The sequence below is a fragment of the Bombina bombina genome, chromosome 2, assembly GCF_027579735.1.
Source record: "Bombina bombina isolate aBomBom1 chromosome 2, aBomBom1.pri, whole genome shotgun sequence".
Taxonomy (NCBI): Eukaryota; Metazoa; Chordata; class Amphibia; order Anura; family Bombinatoridae; genus Bombina; species Bombina bombina.
Window position 1 is genome coordinate 121730457 of NC_069500.1, and position 13011 is coordinate 121743467.

The 13011-nt window shown below is 36.4% G+C and overlaps 1 protein-coding gene and 1 long non-coding RNA gene across 4 annotated transcripts in view; one reads left to right on the forward strand and one right to left on the reverse strand.

Moving 5' to 3' along the window:
• Positions 1–13011, forward strand: part of LOC128648524 (uncharacterized) — a 136550-nt gene that overhangs the window by 91396 nt on the left and 32143 nt on the right. Inside the window, exon 1 of one of the 3 annotated variants that reach the window (XM_053701247.1) lies at positions 11690–11711. The exons of the other annotated variants lie outside the window; for them this stretch is intronic. The gene's annotated coding sequence lies outside the window, so the exon portion shown is untranslated. Of the gene's footprint in view, positions 1–11689; positions 11712–13011 lie in introns of those variants that run through there. 3 annotated transcript variants of the gene reach the window in all.
• Positions 1–13011, reverse strand: part of LOC128648525 (uncharacterized) — a 92586-nt gene that overhangs the window by 4704 nt on the left and 74871 nt on the right. The gene's annotated exons all lie outside the window — the stretch shown is intronic.

Below are 13011 nucleotides of genomic sequence, written 5' to 3' on the forward strand. Positions count from 1 at the left end.
TGCCTTATTTTTAAAGTAATGATAGCAACATCACGAGGAACATTGATAATATGAGACAATTTATAAAGTTGCTTAAAATAGAATACTCGTTCTGAATGTATAAATGATTATTTTTTTAACTGTCTCCCTTTAAGTATATTTTGAGTTCATGTCCCTTTAAGGAGACATTTCACAATAATGCTTGAAAAATCATAAACCTAGGCACCTTCCTTTTGCAAAATTAGTATAACATATGAGTAAAGCATATTTAGATTAACTTCTGGATTGTTTTACACACTGACTGAAATATATATTGTAATGGATGTATTTTGCAGTCTTCAGCTTAGAGGGACATTAAGCTATATGTTATTTATGCATTTTGGATAAGACTATAATATTTGAACAACTTAATATGTTTTGGTATTCAATCATTAGATTGTAATTATATATATTCTTGGATTAAATACAGGGAGTGCAGAATTATTAGGTAAATGAGTATTTTGACCACATCATCCTCTTTATGCATGTTGTCTTACTCCAGGCTGTATAGGCTCGAAAGCCTACTACCAATTAAGCATATTAGGTGATGTGCATCTCTGTAATGAGAAGGGGTGTGGTCTAATGACATCAACACCCTATATCAGGTGTGCATAATTATTAGGCAACTTCCTTTCCTTTGGCAAAATGGGTCAAAAGAAGGACTTGACAGGCTCAGAAAAGTCAAAAATAGTGAGATATCTTGCAGAGGGATGCAGCACTCTTAAAATTGCAAAGCTTCTGAAGCGTGATCATCGAACAATCAAACGTTTCATTCAAAATAGTCAACAGGGTCGCAAGAAGCGTGTGGAAAAACCAAGGAGCAAAATAACTGCCCATGAACTGAGAAAAGTCAAGCGTGCAGCTGCCAAGATGCCACTTGCCACCAGTTTGGCCATATTTAAGAGCTGCAACATCACTGGAGTGCCCAAAAGCACAAGGTGTGCAATACTCAGAGACATGGCCAAGGTAAGAAAGGCTGAAAGACGACCACCACTGAACAAGACACACAAGCTGAAACGTCAAGACTGGGCCAAGAAATATCTCAAGACTGATTTTTCTAAGGTTTTATGGACTGATGAAATGAGAGTGAGTCTTGATGGGCCAGATGGATGGGCCCGTGGCTGGATTGGTAAAGGGCAGAGAGCTCCAGTCCGACTCAGACGCCAGCAAGGTGGAGGTGGAGTACTGGTTTGGGCTGGTATCATCAAAGATGAGCTTGTGGGGCCTTTTCGGGTTGAGGATGGAGTCAAGCTCAACTCCCAGTCCTACTGCCAGTTTCTGGAAGACACCTTCTTCAAGCAGTGGTACAGGAAGAAGTCTGCATCCTTCAAGAAAAACATGATTTTCATGCAGGACAATGCTCCATCACACGCGTCCAAGTACTCCACAGCGTGGCTGGCAAGAAAGGGTATAAAAGAAGAAAATCTAATGACATGGCCTCCTTGTTCACCTGATCTGAACCCCATTGTGAACCTGTGGTCCATCATCAAATGTGAGATTTACAAGGAGGGAAAACAGTACACCTCTCTGAACAGTGTCTGGGAGGCTGTGGTTGCTGTTGATGGTGAACAGATCAAAACACTGACAGAATCCATGGATGGCAGGCTTTTAAGTGTCCTTGCAAAGAAAGGTGGCTATATTGGTCACTGATTTGTTTTTGTTTTGTTTTTGAATGTCAGAAATGTATATTTGTGAATGTTGAGATGTTATATTGGTTTCACTGGTAAAAATAAATAATTGAAATGGGTATATATTTGTTTTTTGTTAAGTTGCCAAATAATTATGCACAGTAATAGTCACCTGCACACACAGATATCCCCCTAAAATAGCTAGAACTAAAAACAAACTAAAAACTACTTCCAAAACTATTCAGCTTTGATATTAATGAGTTTTTTGGGTTCATTGAGAACATGGTTGTTGTTCAATAATAAAATTAATCCTCAAAAATACAACTTGCCTAATAATTCTGCACTCCCTGTACATATCTACATAGGCTATTTTGATGCTGATTGTTGGTTGCACATAGATGCCTTATGTAATTGACTAAGATATGTGCATTGATGTATCTTTTTCGAAGTATATTTAAAGACTGAATGTAATTCTATAGTACTTTCTAAATATGTTTAAATTCTTTTATGATTTTTTAAAATTCAATACACAATATACTTTGTGAATGTCCCTTTAAGGACCAAAACATTCGGAATGTTGATTTAACATTGTCGAAAGAAACTAAAGGGGAATGAAAATTATATATAGATATGTGATGTCTAACCCAAGAGGTAAGATTTTAACAACTACATAATATTAATAACTATAGTTAAATGTCCCTTTAAATGACTCCACTAGAAAATAAAATCTATTAACATGGCATCCAATAACTAGCTTGTGCAAAATATGAAGTTAAATGACCTACCATTTATAAATTTAAAATTTAGAAATTTAATAAAATAATGTTTTGAGATACCTAAGGAAGATACTTATCAAATTAATTTTACATTCAACAACACTGTCACTTTAATGTAAGTGAACCACTTCCCCTTCTTAAAAGTGAAACAAAAAAATGTATGTCAAATTCTGACTACATATCCGAAATTATTTTAACATCTAAGAATTTCACAAGAAAAGCATAGATGGATCTCACTCCCCAATTAATTTTAAAAAGATAGGTTAATTTAATATTCTCTGAATCAGTGGATTTTCTAAAATTAATGCATAATTTGATCTTATGCATGTGCTTGTCAAATAGACAACTACCAGTCATGGGAGTCAAATTGTTTTTTATTGACAGATTATATGGATATTTATTATAATCTGTTCAAAAGAGGGTATTTAATAATAAAATGTTGATTATTACCATTTAAAAATAAAAAGTTTTTTTAACAAAAACAAAAAAATATTCCTGGAACTCATCAGATGACAATCTGAAATTAAAAAACAAAATTTTACAAAGTTAATATACACGTTGTAAAATATTCATAAAATACATTTACAATCATCTTGTGTCTATGCTCTAACTTTGTGCAAAATGTTATCAAGATATTTATGATTTAAAATTAAAAATAAATAAAATAAACATACACCATTATATTGTGTAATAAAAATTAAATTTAAATATCAGAATTTCTAATTATACATAATAATGTATATCACATTTCAATAATAAATATATATGTATGCTGAACATAAATGTAATATTTCATGTCCATTCAAATACCTCTATATCAACTATAATATGTATTCCTTTTTCTGATTGTGATACCTAAATATCTAATTCTGAACTAAGTATGACTAATGTATGTAAGCTACTAATATTCTACATTCTTCCTGTGATTCTTAACTAGCATGCACTGGTAAACCAACCTGGATAATGCATGGTCTTTGAAAGTCAATTCAGGGGTAAACAGTTGATCTTCAATAGGTGTCTTATTCATCATTTCATAAATAGAGGACTGAAAATCCCATCTAAAAATTAGAAAATCATCTAAGTGTCTGATTGTGATACCTAAATATCTAATTCTGAACAAAGTATGACTAATGTATGTAAGCTACTAATATTCTACATTCTTCCTGTGATTCTTAACTAGCATGCATTTTTAAACCAACCTGGATAATGCATGGTCTTTGAAAGTCAATTCTGGAGAAAACAGGTGATCTTCAATAGGTGTCTTATTCATCATTTCATAAAATAGAGGATTAAAATCCAATCTAAAAATTAGAAAATCATCTAAGTCTCTGATTGTGATACCTAAATATCTAATTCTGAACAAAGTATGACTAATGTATGTAAGCTACTAATATTCTACATTCTTCCTGTGATTCTTAACTAGCATGCATTGGTAAACCAACCTGGATAATGCATGGTCTTTGAAAGTCAATTCTGGAGAAAACAGGTGATCTTCAATAGGTGTCTTATTCATCATTTCATAAAATAGAGGATTAAAATCCAATCTAAAAATTAGAAAATCATCTAAGTGTCTGATTGTGATACCTAAATATCTAATTCTGAACAAAGTATGACTAATGTATGTAAGCTACTAATATTCTACATTCTTCCTGTGATTCTTAACTAGCATGCATTGGTAAACCAACCTGGATAATGCATGGTCTTTGAAAGTCAATTCTGGAGAAAACAGGTGATCTTCAATAGGTGTCTTATTCATCATTTCATAAAATAGAGGATTAAAATCCAATCTAAAAATTAGAAAATCATCTAAGTGTCTGATTGTGATACCTAAATATCTAATTCTGAACTAAGTATGACTAATGTATGTAAGCTACTAATATTCTACATTCTTAATGTGATTCTTAACTAGCATGCATTGGTTAACCAACCTGGATAATGCATGGTCTTTGAAAGTCAATTCAGGGGTAAACAGTTGATCTTCAATAGGTGTCTTATTCATCATTTCATAAATAGAGGACTGAAAATCCCATCTAAAAATTAGAAAATCATCTAAGTGTCTGATTGTGATACCTAAATATCTAATTCTGAACAAAGTATGACTAATGTATGTAAGCTACTAATATTCTACATTCTTCCTGTGATTCTTAACTAGCATGCATTGGTAAACCAACCTGGATAATGCATGGTCTTTGAAAGTCAATTCTGGAGAAAACAGGTGATCTTCAATAGGTGTCTTATTCATCATTTCATAAAATAGAGGATTAAAATCCAATCTAAAAATTAGAAAATCATCTAAGTGTCTGATTGTGATACCTAAATATCTAATTCTGAACAAAGTATGACTAATGTATGTAAGCTACTAATATTCTACATTCTTCCTGTGATTCTTAACTAGCATGCATTGGTAAACCAACCTGGATAATGCATGGTCTTTGAAAGTCAATTCAGGGGTAAACAGTTGATCTTCAATAGGTGTCTTATTCATCATTTCAAAAATAGAGGACTGTGAAATACCATCTAAAAATTAGAAAATAATATAAGTGTCTCCAATAGGATGCCTCCACAGCCTTATTCTATCAAAAAGTTGGCACTTACCATGTGAACATGTCTTTGTATGGTTTTCAAGGTCAGCAGATTGGAAAGATAATGCCAGACATGATCCCATTGGTATACTTCAATTTCAATCTTGGCTTTTTCCACTGTCAGTCTGGGCAATCTTCACTGTCAGGCTTCGAATTCTTCCCTTTCAGTCTTTAGATTAAGTCAGCTCCCTAATGGCAGAAAAAGTTTAATAAAAATTATTACTACAAGTGTGTGAATCAGTTCTGTACCCCTCTCCCACCCCCCATTTCTGAATCAATTTCTGTCACTAGCTTACTAAGCGTGTGTAGCATCTTGTGTTATGTTCTATCAAGTGTGAAGATGAGTCATATTGAGCAGAACGAACCTCTAATGTGTGACATTGAACCATAGTCATGCTAGAGGATAGTTATGCTAGAGGATCCCTTTCTGAGTATGTACATTTTAAGTAATGTGTAAACTAAATACTAGTTTAGAAAATGTATGCCATATGATGTATTTGTGTACAATTCATGCCAGCAACAGTCCATACATTTATACTTACCAGCTGATGTCCTCTTTAAAAACCAGGTGGCAAAGACTCGCTACAGGACCCAATGACCAGAGCATCACCTATATTAATAAATCAAACACATTTTTAGCATTTGATGAACAATCATAACATGTTTGCACAATTCTCTACTTGTCATTTCCCTAGAGTTCACATCTATTGACAATACTCCAGTCTAACTTCTATTATTTACCGTCTAAAGTGGCGGTTGATGATGTCTGGTCTGACATTGAGCCCCTCGTCCTGGAATGGCCCCTCTAGAACAGGATCATCCTCCTCATCTCTGAGGAGGTTTCGGTGCGCCTGGACGCCCTGCAGCATCCCAGCCCGCTGTGCAATATTATGCAGGACACTACAGGCTATAACTATCTTAGCCACCTTCTTTGGGTTGTACTGGAGGGCTCCTCCCGACCGGTCAAGGCACCTGAACCTCATCTTCAGGAGCCCGAACATTCGTTCAACCACCACCCTGGTTCTCTTATGAGCCCTATTGTAGCGCTCCTCAGACACATCAGTCGGGCTACGCAAGGGGGTAATAAGCCAAGGCCGGCTCATGTACCCAGAATCACCTATAAATTATGAACAGAACCAGTGACGTGCAGTGAGGTCAGAGGCTGGTGAGGCACTGGCTTTGATATACTTGAGAAACACATATATGAACCCCAATGAAGCAGCTTAAATTTACAATTAAATTGGCAGGTTGCAGGTCTAATTTACTGCTATTATTAAATTTGCTTCCTTCTTTTGGTATCCTTTGTTGAAGGATATGCAACACTGCACTACTGGGTGCTAACTGAACACATTAAATGAACCAATGACAAGAGGCATATGTGTGCAGCCACCAATCAGCAGCTAGCTCCAAGTAGTATATTGCTTCTCATGAGCCTACCTAGGTATGCTTTTCAAAGGATACCAAAAGAAAAAGCAAATTAGATAAAAGAAGTAAAATGTAAAGCTGTTTAATATTGTATGTTCTATCTGAAATATGAAATAAATATTTTGTGTTTCATGCTCCTATAATATTCTAAAACAAATGAACATCCTTTTTACTGCAGCTATTCTCCAGTAGTCAAATTCCTACAGGAGTGGCACTAATAAAAGTAACAAAAAGGGCTGATGAACACATTGGATACCTCCACCCCAAGCACAGACAAGTTACCTTGTACAACACAGCAGCACATACACTCATACAGTAGCCAAAAGTTATACCTACACAAAATTTCACAGCACCTGTTCTATAATTTTTTGCTACCCAGTCAGATTTTGCTACCACATGTACAAATTATATCAGTGTATTCCACAGCTTTATACCACTGGATGTGGGATTAGGAATTATGCTCCTTGCAGTCAGGCACAGTGATAACTCTCCTTGATAAATATAGTACCTTACACTTTCAGCATAATTTACTGCATGTCTCATATTTAGGCACATATTATATACTAATATAAAGTGATTGACACAAACATTCCTACTATATCTAATACTCCATCAGAGACAGTGTTTTTTTATATGCACACTATGGGCAGTGATCAGTTGCAGGCTCGCTCATTTTAGAATGATAAATATGGGAAACACATTTGCCCCACAATTTGCAATAAGATGCAGACAGGTTCACTACATCTACATGGGAATCCTGTCCGCTCGCAAATTGATCAATCTTGCCCTATATCACCAAATAAATCATGCATTGCAAAGACATGTAAATACACAATAAATTATGATATATATATATATATATATACACACACACACACATATATATATATATATATTATATATATATATATATATATATATATGTGTGTGTGTGTGTGTGTGTGTGTGTGCATGTGTGAGAGTGTTTATGAGAGTGTGATGTTGGTGTTTGTATATATTGTTATTATACATACTAACTCTGCAAAAAAATTTTTTGCTCCACTATGCGCGGGAACATGAGTGTTCAGATTTGACCTGAATAAAGGTGTTAACTCTACCTTACCATGATGCTAAACAGATTAACTGTAGCTTCTAATTGGTCATAGCAAGTACTTATCTTCAAGTGGTTTATCCTTATTCTGGATTGGGACCCCCCCCCCCCTTTTTTCCTTTAAATAAATAACACTGAGACAAAACTATAAAGATATAACTATTCACAAACCATCCTTTACAAGTTCCTACCTGTTATAATAACTGTTAACTAGAGGAGTGACAGAACAGGATTAAAACCATCACAGCAAGCAAGTAAAAGGGCTCCAGGGAACAAAAGTTGAGTTATCAATAAAAAGAACTACAGAAATAAAATAACTAATTGGTTTTATGGGAAAATCAATGCCCATGTTTATTTGATTAGATTTTTTTTTCTAAAGAAAGTAAAACATGCATGTGCCTGTGTTTTGAAATCTGGCAGGCAAGAGGTTAAACAAGATACTGCAGCAACAGAAGGGTTAATAAATACTTTATAAAACAGGCTCAAATTGTATTGTAAAAGTTACACTGAAGAATTTAGGGAAATGTTCAAATACAAAATTAAATTTAGTCTTTTGTCTTTCTGTTTAAAGGATGTTTTTCAATGCCCTGAAAATATTAAATACCCTGCATTGTGCAGCTTCTCCCATCAGGAGGACTTACCTTTAGCTATGGGGTTTCTATAAACAAGGGGATACCATCTAAGGAAATAGAAGAAACTGAGGTCCCTCCCCAGTAAGAGCAGAGTATAGATTCAGAAAGTGCACCAGGAAGTGCACCGAGTGCTGCAGCTAGCTGGTTGCTTAGCAACCGGAGTCTTTTCCCTGTGTGCTCAGTGCTGTGCTCTGTATTAGAAAGAAAGCCGAGTCCTGTTCTGTATGCACAACCTCTAGTAATAATAAAGAAACAGTCTACAGTGCAGTTAGTTCACAGTGTTTATTACTGAAACTCTTTTAAAATAAAAGTGTTTCAGTAATAAACACTGAACTAACTGCATTGAAGGAGATTTCAGGAAAAGAAAGTACTATCGAACTGCACAGTGTGTGGCAGCAGCGGCTGCAGTGCACTGAGTGCAACAGAGTCCATCCATCGCCTCTCACTGACCTCTTCACAAAGTTCACACAGTACAGCATATGCTTCTGCTAATAATTGTCCCCCCTAGCATCCTGTCAGTGCCACATTGCCCCTCATCAGCGCACCCTGTATAGCTTTATTATTTTTCACATTACTGTATGATACCTGCCAACCTGTTACGCTCCCGCTCCCTGTACAGGGCTTGCCCCATCAGTGTTTTTGACACAAGGTTTCCCAGCGCTCTTTAGCACTCCCCTTCTAGTGAATACAACGCTTGCCCTTTCCTTTTCAACACATTTTCTGTATTGTTTGCCCTCTCAGTCCTTTGTCTAACCGTTTATAACCCTTTTACTCTCAGCATTTTTTCCATCTGACATTCACACACTTATCTCTAACTCACACTTACCTGAGTCTGCTCATAACTTACTGTTCTCTAAGTCCACGTGCCCCTGGCTCTTACTCTCGTTGTCACTTAGTAAGTCATCCTCAGATGGTGGTGGGAGGCGGAGCTCCTCAGAGCTGGTCACTGAAGCTGTAGGTAGTAGACTTAAGCAAAGAATACTGCTGCTCTCTCTCGATGTCCAACTCTCTCCGTCTCTAGTCTGAGCTGATCTGATCAGATGACACCGGGCACGTGACAGACGCTGACGCGCGCCAATTCCTTTCCGTCTGGCACTCAGCCCGCCCAGAGACTCAGACACTTGCTGAGGTCTGATTGGCTGAGACAGCCAACTTGCTCCAGAGGCTTTCAGAGTCAAGCCTCCGGTGTGGGAGCATGGGCCGCATTGAGAGCACTGCATTAGCACTGATTATCCTCTTGATGGCAGTCTCTCAGCGGCCCATACATTCCCAGTCAAATCAATACATTTCATATTGCGCAATATAAGGATAGCTAGCCTCCAGTTTATTGTGCAATATGAATGTATTGTATTATAACGTTTTTTTTTTGCACATAACAAATTAAATAAAAAAGTACATTTGGTGGAGGGGTGGGGGGGTCACCTGTTTATTAAAAAAATATATATTGAAAAAAAAAAGTTTTTTTTTTTTTTTTTTTTAATTTGTACAAAAAGGCTGTAATACATAGATTGGCCAGGGGAGGCACTGCCTCACCTGCCTCTTATGAGTGCACATCACTGAACAGAACATAATTCAAACTGAATCATCAAAATAGTATTTTGAGTCCAATAAAAGTTTTTGTACACGATAATCCCCTAACAAATGTTTATTTTTTAAAAGAATAATCTAGTTCAATATTATTCTCTATCTTCCCATTTCAGCTAAGACATGCTACATATGCATATTTCTCCTAAACCAGACCTTGTGTAAAATGCAAACTAAATGGTTACATTGCATTCTCTATCTGAGCATTTAAGGTAAGACATGATACATATCTGCATTGAAATAAAACTAGACATTAGCGGAAAGAGACAATGACATGGTTAAATTGCATTAGCTAATATCTTCCCATTTCAGCTAAGACATGCTACATATGCGTATTTCTCCTAAACCAGACCTTGTGTAAAATGCAAACTAAATGGTTACATTGCATTCTCTATCTGAGCATTTAAGGTAAGACATGCTACATATCTGCATTGAACTAAAACTAGACATTAGCGGAAAGAGACAATGACATGGTTAAATTGCATTAGCTAATATCTTCCCATTTCAGCTAAGACATGCTACATATGCGTATTTCTCCTAAACCAGACCTTGTGTAAAATGCAAACTAAATGGTAACATTGCATTCTCTATCTGAGCATTTAAGGTAAGACATGATACATATCTGCATTGAACTAAAACTAGACATTAGCGGAAAGAGACAATGACATGGTTAAATTGCATTAGCTAATATCTTCCCATTTCAGCTAAGACATGCTACATATGCGTATTTCTCCTAAACCAGACCTTGTGTAAAATGCAAACTAAATGGTTACATTGCATTCTCTATCTGAGCATTTAAGGTAAGACATGCTACATATCTGCATTGAACTAAAACTAGACATTAGCGGAAAGAGACAATGACATGGTTAAATTGCATTAGCTAATATCTTCCAATTTCAGCTAAGACATGCTACATATGCGTATTTCTCCTAAACCAGACCTTGTGTAAAATGCAAACTAAATGGTTACATTGCATTCTCTATCTGAGCATTTAAGGTAAGACATGCTACATATCTGCATTGAAATAAAACTAGACATTAGCGGAAAGAGACAATGACATGGTTAAATTGCATTAGCTAATATCTTCCCATTTCAGCTAAGACATGCTACATATGCGTATTTCTCCTAAACCAGACCTTGTGTAAAATGCAAACTAAATGGTTACATTGCATTCTCTATCTGAGCATTTAAGGTAAGACATGCTACATATCTGCATTGAACTAAAACTAGACATTAGCGGAAAGAGACAATGACATGGCTAAATTTCATTAGCTAATATCTTCCCATTTCAGCTAAGACATGCTACATATGCGTATTTCTCCTAAACCAGACTTTGTGTAAAATGCAAACTAAATGGTTACATTGCATTCTCTATCTGAGCATTTAAGGTAAGACATGCTACATATCTGCATTGAAATAAAACTAGACATTAGCGGAAAGAGACAATGACATGGTTAAATTGCATTAGCTAATATCTTCCCATTTCAGCTAAGACATGCTACATATGCGTATTTCTCCTAAACCAGACCTTGTGTAAAATGCAAACTAAATGGTAACATTGCATTCTCTATCTGAGCATTTAAGGTAAGACATGCTACATATCTGCATTGAACTAAAACTAGACATTAGCGGAAAGAGACAATGACATGGCTAAATTTCATTAGCTAATATCTTCCCATTTCAGCTAAGACATGCTACATATGCGTATTTCTCCTAAACCAGACTTTGTGTAAAATGCAAACTAAATGGTTACATTGCATTCTCTATCTGAGCATTTAAGGTAAGACATGCTACATATCTGCATTGAACTAAAACTAGACATTAGCGGAAAGAGACAATGACATGGTTAAATTGCATTAGCTAATATCTTCCCATTTCAGCTAAGACATGCTACATATGCGTATTTCTCCTAAACCAGACCTTGTGTAAAATGCAAACTAAATGGTTACATTGCATTCTCTATCTGAGCATTTAAGGTAAGACATGCTACATATCTGCATTGAACTAAAACTAGACATTTGCGGAAATAAAAATAAATGGTTAAATTGCATCCTATAGCTGAACATTACGCTAACATTTTAAAACTACAGTGGCAATTGTCAAACTAATTAACCATGTTGTGCACAAATACTCACCAATGAGATAACCAGGGGGCATTTGTCTTTCCTCAAACGGTCTCCACAGGGACGACTGAAAGAGGATGCGGGCATCATGACTAGCTCCTCCAAAATTCGCACACACATGCATAATCCTCATCTGTGCGTCACAAACATACTGCACTTTGAGGCTATGAAAATGTTTGCGATTTCTGAAGGGCAAGTCATCAATTGGAGCACGCAGCGCAATGTGGGTACAATCTATGGCTCCCAAGACATTGGGCAATTGAGCAATATCAAAGAATTCCCACTTCAGGCGCCTCCAATCACCATCATTTTGTGGGAATCCTATGTATTGCTTACTGATACGTACCATGGCGTCCAGAAATTTATCAAACACCACAGAGAATGTACCTTGAGCCAGGCCATGCATGTACATTTCTCCGGATTGAAAACTCCAGGAGGCCAGGACGTATAGACAACTTAGCATCTTACTCATGCCGGGAACAGCAGTCCTTATTCTTATACGTGGCTCCAAATGAGGTTTAAGAAGATCGTAAAGGCCAATGAGCTGTTCGCGATTGAGCCGATACTTATCATAAACTTCAAAGTCGCTCATGTTTTCCAAGGTGGGTCTCACCCTGTAGACACGAGGACCTCGAACCAGACGACCCCTTCATCTCAGTCTGAGCCGCCGAGGCTGCCTGATTCGATCAACAGCTAGATCGCCAATAGCAGCACCAGCAGCGTCTACCATGTCATCGTCATCCATCTTTCAAAACAGCGTAACAAGGTATGCACTTGATCTGATGTGGATCGCAAGTGATGCTTTGGCCATGTTGTTTGGGGGATTTATAGTACAATTAGTCCAATGGTAGTGAGTTTGTAATGATTGCTGATTGTATTCACTTGTTTGTATGTGAGCGGGGCGAATGCTTTCACAGTGGGCGTTTTTTTGTTGTTTGCTGAAATGTTGATTTCCCCCAATGAATCTCAATGTGAAAGTGTCAAATATCACACATACAGTGCATGTTTGTAATGTTTGATCATATGCGTAATCCATATTTCTCAAACGCGATCTTATAGTAAAAAGCACACGTCCAGGCTAACATGAATGAAAGTGCATAGTTGTGTATAATGTGCATCGAATGTGATCGATCAATGTTGCTGCAACATTGTT